Source organism: Cucurbita pepo, chromosome 2, assembly GCF_057944985.1.
Source record: "Cucurbita pepo subsp. pepo isolate OVF chromosome 2, ASM5794498v1, whole genome shotgun sequence".
NCBI lineage: Eukaryota > Viridiplantae > Streptophyta > Magnoliopsida > Cucurbitales > Cucurbitaceae > Cucurbita > Cucurbita pepo.
The window spans coordinates 6,161,902-6,175,816 of NC_141799.1; the positions used below are offsets into that span (position 1 = coordinate 6,161,902).

The 13,915-nt window shown below is 35.9% G+C and overlaps 1 long non-coding RNA gene across 1 annotated transcript; it reads left to right on the forward strand.

Moving 5' to 3' along the window:
* The first annotated feature begins 11,997 nt into the window (after positions 1-11,997).
* On the forward strand, positions 11,998-13,680 carry LOC147793423 (uncharacterized). Its single transcript, XR_015420007.1, has 2 exons — positions 11,998-13,027; positions 13,371-13,680. It is a non-coding gene; the product is annotated as an uncharacterized LOC147793423 (long non-coding RNA).
* Positions 13,681-13,915: the final 235 nt, after the last annotated feature.

Below are 13,915 nucleotides of genomic sequence, written 5' to 3' on the forward strand. Positions count from 1 at the left end.
CAACCATGAGATTAAAGTTAGTGTAAATGTACTCATGTTGTTTTTCTTCCATAGCCCTTAGGTTAGATCAGCGCAATGCTTTATTTTCTAGTTTTATTTAAAACTTACGTTATTTACTTTTCCCCATATTGTTTTAATAACCTATAATGAACGTGTAAGTCATAGTGTCGTTATGAAATATTTTAAATAAATTTTTCGCACCTAATAATTATGTCATATATTTGGCTTCACTCTTCAATATTAAATATAAATTCTTCCAATAATTTTTGCATCAATCATTGCATTCCTAATGCACAATACAAAATCACCCCTTCAATTTATAATCACTCCTCTTGGATTTTTAAATTATACCTCCAAGAGAATCATTTTTTTTTTTTTTTTTTGTTATCAAAATGAATATGGTGGGAATTAGTACAAAGAACGTAATCTAAACTTAACTCAATTGATTTAGACATTATTTTATTATATACATATATTCGTTTTTTTAAAATAAATAGTATAATAGTTATTCAAATTTAAAGTTGAAAGTATAGTGCGCTAAATTTTGGAATAAAATATTATATTGCATTAATTTTATATATTGGACCTAATTCAAGATGTATTTCGTCGAAAAGGAGTGGTTCGCACTAGGACGTACGCCAGTCACTGGTTCAACTTAATGAAATACCTTCCTACACCTAATTGATCAAAAAATTGCAATGAGTGGAACGAACTCTTTTTTATTTCGAGCGGTGTTATAGGCCACTAGTTGATATGTAGACGGAGATTTGCATCATGCTTTGTAATGACCCGAAATTTTCTACTTAATTTAAGGTCGCTACTGTATACATATCATAAACATGAACGCGGAAATACTTCATTTAAACTTACATAAAACATAACCTTCAGCTTAAACCACAGCCGACTTACGTGTTTTGAAAACAGCTTTAAAACGACACAACAAAAGACTAAATAAAATAAATAAACATTTAAATTAAAAAACATCCTATTCTAGCCTAAGATTAAGAAAATAAATGCGACTACCCTATGCATGTGTCATGGTCTCGAGTTGCGATGTCGTCGTCAGCCGTATAGGAATGCCTCTGTACTGACCCAAAGTTTTCTACTTAATTTAAGGTCGCTACTGTATACGTACCATAAACATTGAATGCTGAAGACTTCATTTAAATTCCATAAAACATAACCTTTAGCTTAAAACACAGCCATGGACTTACATGTTTCGAAAACATCTTTAAAACGACACAACAAAAGACTAAATAAAATAAATAAGAGTTTAAGTTAAACACATCCTATTCTAGCCTAAGTCTAAGAAAATAAATATCACTATCCTATGCATGTGTCATGGTCTCGAGTTGCGATGCCGTCGTCAGCCGTACAGGAATGCCTTGCCTTAACCTGAAAAATGTAGTAGCACATGGCTTGAGTATTTAAAGAAATACTCCGTAAATGACCCCACTATTGGGGTTAAATGCACCAATCACATGCAAATGAGATTGGGACCTATCTTTCAATCTGTCTTCCTACGGTGCTGTTCTAACGGGTAATTTGGACGTGTACCATATACTCTACACACAGCCCATACATGCGAGTATGGGCACACCAGTCAGTTCGCACACCACTGGGCCTCATTCCTTGTCGGGCGAGCATACTCTGGGAGCTCCTTAGGCCGAACACCCGTTAGAATTAGTAACCGTCACAGCAGCGCTATGCAAAACATAACGATCGTTTTCCTGCCATTGGATGTACGCGTCCGTACCCTTGTGATGGAATAGGGGTATCCCCCAAATGCATGAGCACACATAATGCATGAGGTCCCCAATATTTCTACTTTTATCATTAATGAATATAACCCCCACTATCATCTTTCATGCTTAACATGTTATTTCTCATTTTTCAGTCTACATATCATACATAATCCTAACGGGGTTACATTTCATTTCATTTATCGTGATATCATGTCATTCATAACATGTTGTATACATACAATTTAGAAAACATAACATAACGCTCCATGCTTTTAACATGCCATTTCATAAGGTGTAATTCATACAACAATTACCTCAATGGTCACACAAAACAATCTAAACATAACACATCGCATCACATCGTATCATAACATGTCATATCGTAAACACTTCGTGGTCATATCGTTCCCTAACTTATCATAGCCTTAACGTTCTTATACCTATCACAGTCATTTCGTTACGTGAACATACTATAGTCATATCATCACAGGAACGTATCCTAACGCTATCGTTCTATCAATCTATCACAAACCTATCCCTTTCTACCCATATCCTAACCATATTCTTTCATCAATCTCTCCTGACCATAGCACTCTGGTATGTAACCCAACCTTAACGTTTCTGAACTTATCTTACTCCTATCGTTACATTTCGTTTTGTGCATCCTTCTCTATTCTATCTCAAAGATATCCTTGAACACATCGTACCGTAATTAATATCATACAATCCACATATTATAACATAACATTAACATAATATAAGCATACCGATTCACTGATAATTCACACATATCAGTATATATGACATGTGCAGAACCACAGACACGTGTCAACATCAAATATGACCATGTCGATAGTAAGGCCATTTACCTGGTTCGCTTAAGTTGTTGTCACCAATATATCTTTAATGGAAGTTCGATTCCGTCCTTTGAAATCCGAATCAACCTATGTGAGACCATGACATCAGTTTCAAGTTTGAACTCTACAAAATTATTTCTCTAATTTACGCTGGTCCATTGTTAAAGGTCTTGGAATGTTATATATCTATAATTATATTTTTATTAAAAATCTTATAATTCCATAGTTACTGTTGTATAAAAGAGTAGATACAACTATTTCAAGTTTGAACTCTACAAAATTATTTCTCTAATTTATGCTTAAATCGATTAGAATACTCTTGTCTATTGCCACATTTTATGATTATGAAATTTGGCAAATGAATGTTAAGACAGCCTTTCTAAACTGCAATCTTGAAGAGAGTATCTATATGGCTCAACCAGAGGGGTTCATTGAACAGGATCACGAGCAAAGGGTTTGCAAGCTTAAAAGATCCATTTACGGGTTGAAGCAAGCATCTCGATCCTGGAATATAAAGTTTGATACTGCGATCAAATCTTATGGCTTTAAACCTAATGTTGACGAACCTTGTGTTTATAAAAGGATAGTCAACTCTACAGTAGCTTTCCTGGTGTTGTACGTTGACGATATCCTACTCATTGAAAATGATGTGGGATTTCTGACTGACATTAAGCATTGGCTAGCGACACAATTCCAAATGAAAGATTTGGGAGAGACTCAGTTTGTTCTTGTAATCCAAATTGTTCAGAATCGCAAGAACAAAACACTAGCATTGTCTCAGGCATCGTTCATCGACAAAATATTGATTCGATATAAGATGCAGGACTCCAAGAAAGGATTATTACCTTTCAGGCATGGAGTTCATTTGTCGAAGGAACAAAGTCCTAAGACACCTCAAGAAGTTGAGGATATGAGACACATTCCCTATGCATCAGCGGTCGGCAGTCTGATGTATGCCATGCTATGTACCCGACCCGACATATGCTATGCTGTGAAAATTATTAGCAGATATCAATCCAATCCGGGACGTGCTCATTGGACTGCCATTAAGAATATCCTCAAGTATCTTAGGAGAACGAGGGACTATATGCTAATGTACGGTGCTAAGGATCTGATCCTTACAGGGTACACTGACTCAGATTTTCAGACCGATGTAGATTCGAGGAAATCGACATCAGGATCTGTCTTCACTATGAACGGAGGAGCAATAATATGGAGAAGCATAAAGCAAGGTTGCATTGCTGATTCCACCATGGAGGCTGAGTATGTTGCTGCTTGTAAAGCAGCGAAAGAATCTATATGGCTTAGGAAGTTCTTAACTGATTTGGATGTTGTTCCAAATATGCATCTTCCCGTCACTCTTTATTGTGATAACAGTGGAGCAGTTGCAAATTCAAAAGAACCAAGAAGCCATAAGCGAGGAAAACATATTGATCACAAATATCATCTCATAAGGGAGATTGTGCAACGAGGAGATGTGATCGTCACACAGATAGCTTCAGAGCACAACATTGCTTATCCATTTACAAAGCCCCTCACGGCTAAAGTGTTTGAAGGGCACCTAGTGAGTCTAGGACTACGAGTTATGTAATCTAGGGCAAGTGGGAGGAATGGCATGAGTATGTGATGCCCTAGTTTATTGTATTTCTCTCTACTCAACATTATAAAACCCCACTAGAGTTTTAGTCCAAGTGGGAGTTTGTTGGGTTTTATGTCCTAAAACTCATAGTTTGTAAACAAAAAGATATTCTATTTTCAATAAAGTTATTATTGTTGTTTATTCAGTAAAGATTGTTATTGAATAAAGTGAACTTTACGATTATTAATCTAAATCCAATAAACTAAGAACCCTCTGGCTATAGTATGATTACTTGAACTATATGTAGAGACATAAGAGTGAATCAAGTTCAAGTATATAGTCAAAATGATCTATAGTATAAGGATAAGGCTGAGTACCTTATTCTGGGGACACTATGGATGCGGCCCACTTTTGTATATGATATAAACAATGTGATCACTAAATTGTACATGTGAAGACATGTGAGTTGGGGCATCCTATGCAATGAGTATTGCATAAGATCGGACCATGAAGAAAACCACTCACTTTATAATGTCGTTTACTGTTGATCTGATTTTCTTTTCATTCGATAACCTAGGTAACTCGGTTTTAATCCTGAGCTAACCATGAACTCCTGTTTATTCGGAATTATCCTTAGATTTGCATGGGTGAGAGGGCTCTAGTTCGCCGACTCAATAGGCCTCCCATTTCAGGGGTAAGACTGGGTGAATGGCTGGGGACGTGGGGTGCAAGATGGAATTCACTCCTACCCACTTTTAGGGATAGAAGAAAGGTAGTTCCCTTAAGCACTGACTCCAGGTCTTGAACAAGGGGCCCCACCCTCTCATTGGCCTGAGAGGGATTCGGTTTACTCGTTGGACCACAAACCAATTGTTCATTAGAGGATCAGTGAGACATAAGGAACAAGAAGTAACTTTAGGGGTAAAACGGTAAATTGACCCAACTCTAGTTACGAACAACCTGTGAAGGATCGACTTACTAATCATGGTTATATCAAATGGACAGAAATATATCTATAGTGAGGGGAGTGCAACTACTAGGCTATAGTGGAGTGTCCTAGTAGTTAACGAATGTTGGTTAACAAGGTTAATGAGTTCAGCCGGTTAATCTTGGATCGTTGGAGCCCATGATCTATAGGTCCATTAGGTCCCTCTGCTAGCTCATGTCGGACTAAACCATAGAACAGTGTGACGAGAGAGTTCGAAGTGTTCGAATCCAAATCAGGGAATATGCGCTACATATATACGATATATTTAACCGCATTTTTGTTTTATTTACGAATTAAACAAAAGGAGAGAATCTGAGATATTTAAATTAAGATTTAAATATCTTAATCAATTATGTGTCGGAATTGATTGGGATTGGCATTTGAATTAATATTAAATATTAATTAAATAGTTTAATTAATCATTTAATGTTACTTTAATTTGAAATTCATTAATAAATTAATTGTTGAATTAAAATGAAGAAAGTCACAATGTTGACTTCATCTAATCGAAAAATCCATGTTAGTGGAATTTTGAGGTGTCAAAATTTGGTTTAACCAAACTTGCATGTTTGCCAAATAAAACCCACAAGTTTGAGTGGAATTTTGAGTGTCAAAATTTGTTTAATTCAAACATGCATGCTTGCCACATAATCCCAAACATTTGAGTGGAATTTTAAGTGTCAAAATTTGGTGATCTCAAATTTGCATGAACATGCAAACATGACTCTTTAAATAGAGTGATCATGGTACATGGAAGGTCTTCTTCTTGTTGGTGGAAAACCTTGAGAAAAACCTCTCACAAACACTCTCTTTACATATACAAAATCCCTCCCAAGTTTAGTCACTCACTGGATTCCACAATCCCGTTCTAAGGCTGGAGGATAGTGGAGAAGACACTAGTGGTGGTTCGAAACCGGTTCGTGAGGAAAAAGGAGTTTGAACTACAAAAGGTGAGTATCTAAACTAATTTAGTTTTAATACTTCCGCATGTGTTATATTAATACCAACAACATAAACATAATATAAGCATACTGATTCACTGATAATTCACACATATCAGTATATATGACACGTGCAGAACCACAGACACGTGTCAACATCAAATATAACCATGTCGATAGTAAGGCCACTTACCTGGTTAGCTTAAGTTGTTGTCACAAATATATCTTTAATGGAAGTTCGATTCCGTCCTTTGAAATCCGAGCCAACCTATGTGAGACCATGACATCAGTTTCATGTTTGAACTCTACAAAATTATTTCTCTAATTTACGCTGGTCCATTGTTAAAGGTTTTGGAATCTTATATATCTATAATTATATTTTTATTAAAAATCTTATAATTCCATAGTTACTGTTGTATAAAAGAGTAGATACAACTATTTCAAGTTATTCTCGCCTTTACTACTCTCTCTATTTACCCTCTCTATTTACTATTTACCTTTCTCTCTATATTTAGTTTGTGGTTTTTAATTCCTTAATCTTCATTTTTTTATCTGCCTTTTAATTCTGTTTCCAAATCTTTCCTTATCGAAGCGTTTTCTGTTCACAAATTTGATTGGTTATTCTATTTTTAATCTATTCATTTGGCTACTGATATAAATTTAATATAATATTACTAATCGGACATGATTTACTAGAATTCGTATCTAAACATTTGTAATAATTTAAATCTAACTATAATTAGTTGTGATTTCTAAAAAAAATAGGATAAAAAAAAGAAGATTTAATATATACTTTATTGATCAGATCTATCTTCAGGCTGTTACTTTCTCCGGGCTAAGAATGGGTTGAGGAGAGATAATTGTGGGAAGGGATGAGAGGTTAGTGAGGAGGGGGAAATGTTATTTATTTATTTATTTATTTATTTATTATTATTATTATTTTAACTATTTTTTTATAATTATTTTTATTTGTTTATTTCTTTATTTATTTTTGGGCTATTACAGCCTTGCCTTCACCTGAAACAGAGGTATCACGCTTGAGTATTTGAAGAAATACTCGGTAAGTAGTAAGTGACCCCACTATTGAGGTCAAATGCAAGAATATGCGAATGCAATGATGGGACCTATCATATCAGTCTATTTTTCCTACGCTACTATTCTAATTGGGCACCTTGGATGTGTACCATATACTCTACACAGCGCATACATGCGTGTATGGGCTCACTAGTCAGTTTGTGTAAGGACCGGGCTGACTCGATGACTCTAAAATGACCAATAAATTTTTTGCGAAATTAAACCATTAAAATTTAAAACATAATTTACATTATACGAAAATAGTGGGCGCATTAGTAATTTAAAATATAACATAATGGTTAAAATACAAAATAAGGAACGAACACAAAACGTCTTAAAACAATGGGTCGAGGACGACGGGTGAGGTTTGTCTATGGCACCTGCTCCAGAGTCCGCTACCACCGACCTCGACCAGCACATTATTTCCTGAAAAAAAAATGGAGAATAAGGAATGAGTACAAGACTCAGTAAGTAGCCTACTTGTAGGCTCTTAATCGTGTCCTTGATATGCTAGGGTACCACGTTCTTTCTTTTCTTGTTCTTGCCGTATGTTCTTGTTATGTTTCTTAATTCCTTCTCCAAGACACTTTCCTTAGGATTTACGGTACTAGACATAAACTTGTCGACCTGTGTTCGAGGCTTCATGCGTTCCAAGCGACACAGTCTTAATACCTACGCTCAAGGCTTCATACGCTCCAAGTAGCGTAGTCTAAGTCATAAGCATGATGTACCGCTGGAGGTCTTAGGAGGTTCTTGATTCATGGCTAGGGTAACTTACTCTCTTCTTGCTCCATCGTGGCCATAGGTCACTCCCCATGATAGACCATAAAGGTCAAGTGATCAATGCATGCATGAATATGGCATAGACCATAAAGGTCACGTGATCGGTGTGTACATGAACATGGCATCCTGCAAATCATAACATGGTGCAGGGCATCTCATCTAGGTGAGGGGAATGAGGCCAAACATGACATCCTGCAAGAGAAACACGATGCAAGGCATCCCACCTAGAAGAGGAAACAATGTCTCCTTAGAAAGAACCCCATGGTGGGAGGTATGGGCCACAATTGGACATGCTTAGAGTATTACCTAGCATTCTTAAATTTTGAGTCTTGAGAACTTTGATCCCTTATGTTTGAGTGGTACCTAACATTCTTCTTGTCTTGGTAGTTGTATAGCTTGTTATTGATTCTTAATCTTGTACGTTTCTAAGGTTCTTATTTTCTTGAGGCGTAAGTTGTTAAATACATTCGTGATCATATGAACCCATCGTAATAACTAGCATGAGTTATTCTAGAAGGTCATAAGTTCATAATGGACTCCTTAGAGGGTTTTAGAAGGGTCTTGAATCTTGACATGTTTCCTTTAGGCATTTCCTAAGTTCCATCTTGGTTTAGGTTCCAAACTTGCTCCAACCACCCTGTAATCTTGAACTTATTCTCAAGTCATATAGAGTAGGCCTTAAAGAGAATAGTTGGTAAGTTGGAGCATCTCTAAACCTTGAGCTAGGATATGACTACTTGTTTCGTTTTCAGGAACTAAGCCTTAGAGGTTGTCATGTCATGCCTTGTGTTCCCTGAAAACTCTTCCAAAGTAACCCTTAATTTTCTCTACATGAGTGCATAGGTGGCGTTATCATAATCGTGGCATCCTATTGAAAATTCGTGATGCAGGGCATCTCATTTAGGTGAGGGAGATAATAAGTTCATCGTGGCATCATGCTCATGGTACATATAGCAGGGCATCTCACCTAAAGAGGAATAGGGGTCTCGTGGTACACTTCGTGATGGGAGATAACAGTTACTCCGGGCATGGATCCTAGCAACTTGTTAAGCATGTCATTTGCATTAACCTAGGTATTTCTATGCATTCTTGGGGATCCTAGGTTTATGCATAATGTCTTGGGTGAAGCTTGGGAACATACAAGTTCTTCTAAGGAATAGCCCCGACGTGGTCTTGTGCACGTAGAGTCTCATTAGAAACCAAGGGTACTTGTGGAGAATCTCTTATTTAGTGGATACCTCTTTCGTCATCCTAGGAGGCAAAGTTGCATGATTCGTGATATACGTTTTCCCCATATCTTGGTTTCGCTACCTAACATTTTCCAATGACTCCCAAACTTCATTTCCTTATACAACCTCTTGAGATAAGGATTCATACAACATTTCATAATGTTGGGAGGTCATTTAGGGCTTAACCCGTAGGTAGTCTTCCGTAGGGGCATTATGGTCGTTTTACCCCTAATTCTTGGTTTTGCTCCTTAACGAGTTACAATGGTTTTCAAAATTCATTACCTAATCAAGCATCATAAATAAGATTTATTGTAGAGTTTCATAGCATTTGGAGGTTATCTTGGTCATGAACCGTAGGTAGATATCCTTAGGGGCATTATGGTCATTTCTCCCCGTTTCTTGGTTTACCTACTTATCCTTATCCAATGACCGCAAAATTTCATACATAACCTTATAATGATATATTATGCTCAGCAACAAAATTTTATAGACAACCGAGCTCATTTAGTGGGTTATCTTAATGTTCCTTAAATCTCGAGTAATTTGGTCGGTTTAAAGCCTTAACTCACGGTTCTTTGGATTTTTCTTTCATATATCCTTGTGTCATACTTCGTTTAGGGTTCATATGAAAATCCAAGCAATTCCTACCAGTATTTCTTAAGAAAAATCCAATGTGGCTACTTACCTCATCGTCGACGTTCGGGACCTCCATTCTTGAGCTTCCGGTATCCGAATTACTTCCAATTTCCTTCCATAGACTCCTTATTGTGTCTAGTTTCTTCTTCTTTATCGTAGCCTAAGATTTTCGCCACCAAAATTCGTCCAAAATTATTTTTCTCGCCGGAGCTAAAACAGGGGATTCATCATTGGGCAACCAATTTTAGGGGTTTTCAAGGCCCGATTTCTCCATGGAATCTCTTCCATATCCTTTCCTCAAGCTACATGAATTAGTTTGGAGGACATTCTTTGAGTGTGGGACCTTAATTTTGAGAGATCATTCTCGGTATGCAACTTCCCGAAACGTCGGATTTTCGATCTCTTGGGTAACTTGTTCTACGACGTTTCGACTCTCGATTCCTTCATCAAAATTACTCAAATCCTTCATCTGAAGCTAAAGAAATCATTAATTTGAAGGAAAAGGGACCGTAGATAGGATTTCGTCACTTATCCCCAACTTAAGCCCGAAATCGATTTCCTTCAATTGGGCACGCTCCCGAGGTTATTTCTCTTCGTGGGCTTCAACGGAAACACTCCGTGGAGGTGCAGAAACTTATTGGGATCGTTCTTGCTCGACGAATCGTCCTGTATCCCCGGATTGCATTTTCAAGCTTTCCTTTAAGTTCTTCAATGGGGGATTGAATTGGGGAAATGGTTTCTGGGCACTTTCAGCACTTCATTCCTTCATAGAACTTGTGGGTAATCTTGCTTAGAAACTATAAGAATATGTTTTGGGAGAAATGGTGGAGAATTGCTCTCGAATTTTGAAGAAATCAGAGAGTAGGAGACCCACAATCTAAACGCTCATAACTCTTGAATGGGCTCTCAATCTTGCTCGATTCTTGTTCCATATTGTTGCCCCAACTTAAGACTTTATAGGAGAAGCTTAAACCGACATTGAGAGCTCCAGAATCGTCGTGAATTGGCGGTTTTGATTTTATGGAATATCTGTTGGAAATATCTACTCCGATCAGAGCCTCACCGACTTTGGTTTTGAATACCAGCCGCTGGATGTGATGATCTGTCCGTCTTCTAGATCATATCCAACGGCTGAGATTCAAGGTTTGAAAGATTTTGCTCAAATGGTCACAGTAGATGCTCTGATTATGATTAGAGGGGCATTTTCGTGATTATCCATCCTTCTAGGGGTATTTTGGTAATTTGACACTTTTCGAATATTTTATTATTATTTTCTTCGAAAACTCTGTAATTTTTCTAAATATTTTTCATCCCTTGTTGGTCATTTTTCTTTTCTTCCGCACATATTGCAGCACAATATATCATATCATAAACAATTCAATTTATCACATATCTCATACCATAACATATTTTATATCATATGACAACACACACACACACACACACACACATATATATATATATATATATATATATATATATATATATATCCGTCGTACACATATCGTATCATAATCATATCATAGCGTAAACACTTCTTAGTCATATTGTTCCCTTACTTATCATAGCCTTAACGTCTTATATCTATCACAGTCATGTCGTTACATGAACGTACCTTAGTCATATCATCACATGAACGTATCCTAACGCTATTGTTCTATCAATCTATCACAAACCTAACCCTTTCTACCCATATCCCTCACTACACATAACCTAACCATATTCTTTTATCAATCTCTCATATCCATAGCACTTCGGTATGTAACCTAACCTTAACGTTTCATGAACGTATCTTACTCCTATCGTCACATTTCGTCTTGTGCATCCTTATCGTATCCTATCTCAAACATATCATTGAACACATCGTACCGTAATTCACATATTATAACATATACATAACATATGATAAACATATCAATCCACAAACAACTCACACATATCAATATATATGACACGTGCCGAACAACGAGGCACGTGTCAACATCAAATATAACTATGCCGATAGTAAGACCACTTACTTGATTAGCTTAGGTTGATGTCCAGAAGTTATCATTAATGAAAGTTCGATTCTGTCCTTTGAAATCAAAGCCAACCTAGGTAAGCTCATGACATCAGTTTCCAGTTTGAACTCTATCAAATTATTTTTCTAATTTACATGGGTCCATTGTTAAAAGTTTTGAAATGTTATATATCTATAATTAATGTTTTTATTAAAAATCTTATTTTATATGGTTTTTCTGGTATAAAAAAGTTGATAGAGTTATTCAAGTGATTTTGTGCTTTCCTGTTCTCTATATTTGCTTTTTTTTTTTTTTTTTTTCTTCATCTCTATTTACTAGGTGGCCTTTTGCTTTTCTGGTTTTTCTCTTTATCTATATTTACTCCCTTTTAATTTTGTTCACAAATTTTCTTTGCCATTTTATTTTTAATCTATTTATTTGTCTACTGATATAAATTTATTGATCTAATATTATTAATCTAATGTTATTTACTAGAATTCATATAAATTATTGGCATTTAGTTTCTAACTCAACTAAACAATTGTCATGATTTAATGAGATTTAACCATGATTGGCTGTGATTTCTAAAAACAAATAGGACAAATAAAATTAAGATTTAATATATATCTTACTGATCATATCTATCTCCTAGTAAATCTTGTCTTGTGAATTGGGTAAAGCCATTCTCATTTTTTCCTCAAATTAAACCTGTCAATTATTGTTTGTCTGTTTTTTTGGCTGAGGTAGGCTGAGGAGAGATAATTGGAGAAGGAATGAGAGGTTACTAGAGAGAAAGGAGGAAGATTGTTTCTCTTTCATTTAATAGCAAAAGGAGGAGACATAATCAATTGCAAAACGGCCCACTACTCCTCCGCAGGAAACAAAGGAAAAGAAAAAGGCAAGTTTGGTATGTTTTACATATCTTTATAACCATCATTTTCAAGCTTCAAAGGAATACAATTGTTTTCCATATCTTTTTTGAGAGCTACTTCGACTTCACGAATGGCTCGACACGAGGGGAGCAGCGGAGCGGTTTCGATGAGCACGGTAGCTGTTGCAATGGCGTTGCTGCTGCTGCTTGGCTTCGAACATGGTGATGCTGCTACAACTTTTGTTGTTGGCGACTCGAACGGATGGAACCTGGGCGTGGAAGGATGGCCTAATGGGAAGGTGTTTAGAGCCGGTGACATATTAAGTGAGTTTTCAACTCTTGTGTTGATAGTTGAATAGTAACTGATATTTTACTTGCGTAATCTTAATCGTATCTGTTAAGAATAATGCTCTAATACTATGTTAAGAATGAAAAACATAAGTGGGAATAATGCTCTGATACTATGTTAAGAATGAAAAACATAAGTGGGATCGAAAGTTGAAAATATTCTACTAACCAAATCATGGAGATAAGATAAATTATATCAAAACACAAGTTCCGTAGCAGACTCTTTTAAAGCCTTGAGGGAAAACTCGAAAGGGAAAGCCCAAAGAGGATTTGGGTCGTTACATCTTTTTTTTTTTTTTTTTTTTTTTTTTTTTTGTAGGATTCAACTATAACCCGACAGTTCACAACGTGGTGGCAGTGGACGAGGGGGGTTATAGAAGCTGCATAGCTTTCAGAGGCGCCAAAGTGTTCAATTCAGGCAAGGATGAAATCACTCTCTCAAGAGGAAACAGCTTCTTCATATGCACCACCCCAGGCCACTGCCAAGCTGGGATGAAAATTACTATCAATTCCCTCTAGTTCTTGACCACCCCGTATCGTTTACACATCGATCTCGATGTAAATGTTCTAAGTAACGATGATTTGGAAACATTGTGGAAATAAAATAATTGATAATAATTAAGTAGTTATATGTATCTTATTATTATTTTTTCTCTTTGTTTATATCGAAAAATTAGGATAATAATGTTAATGCACTAAATTGTTTTATTTTTATAAATTAATATAAACAAAAAATTAATATAAATCAATAATGTTAATACACTAAATTGTTTTATTTTTATAAATTAATATAAACAAAAAAATTAACATAAATTAAAACGGGTATGTTTCCTTAAATTTTTTCTATTTAACTTATATCGACAT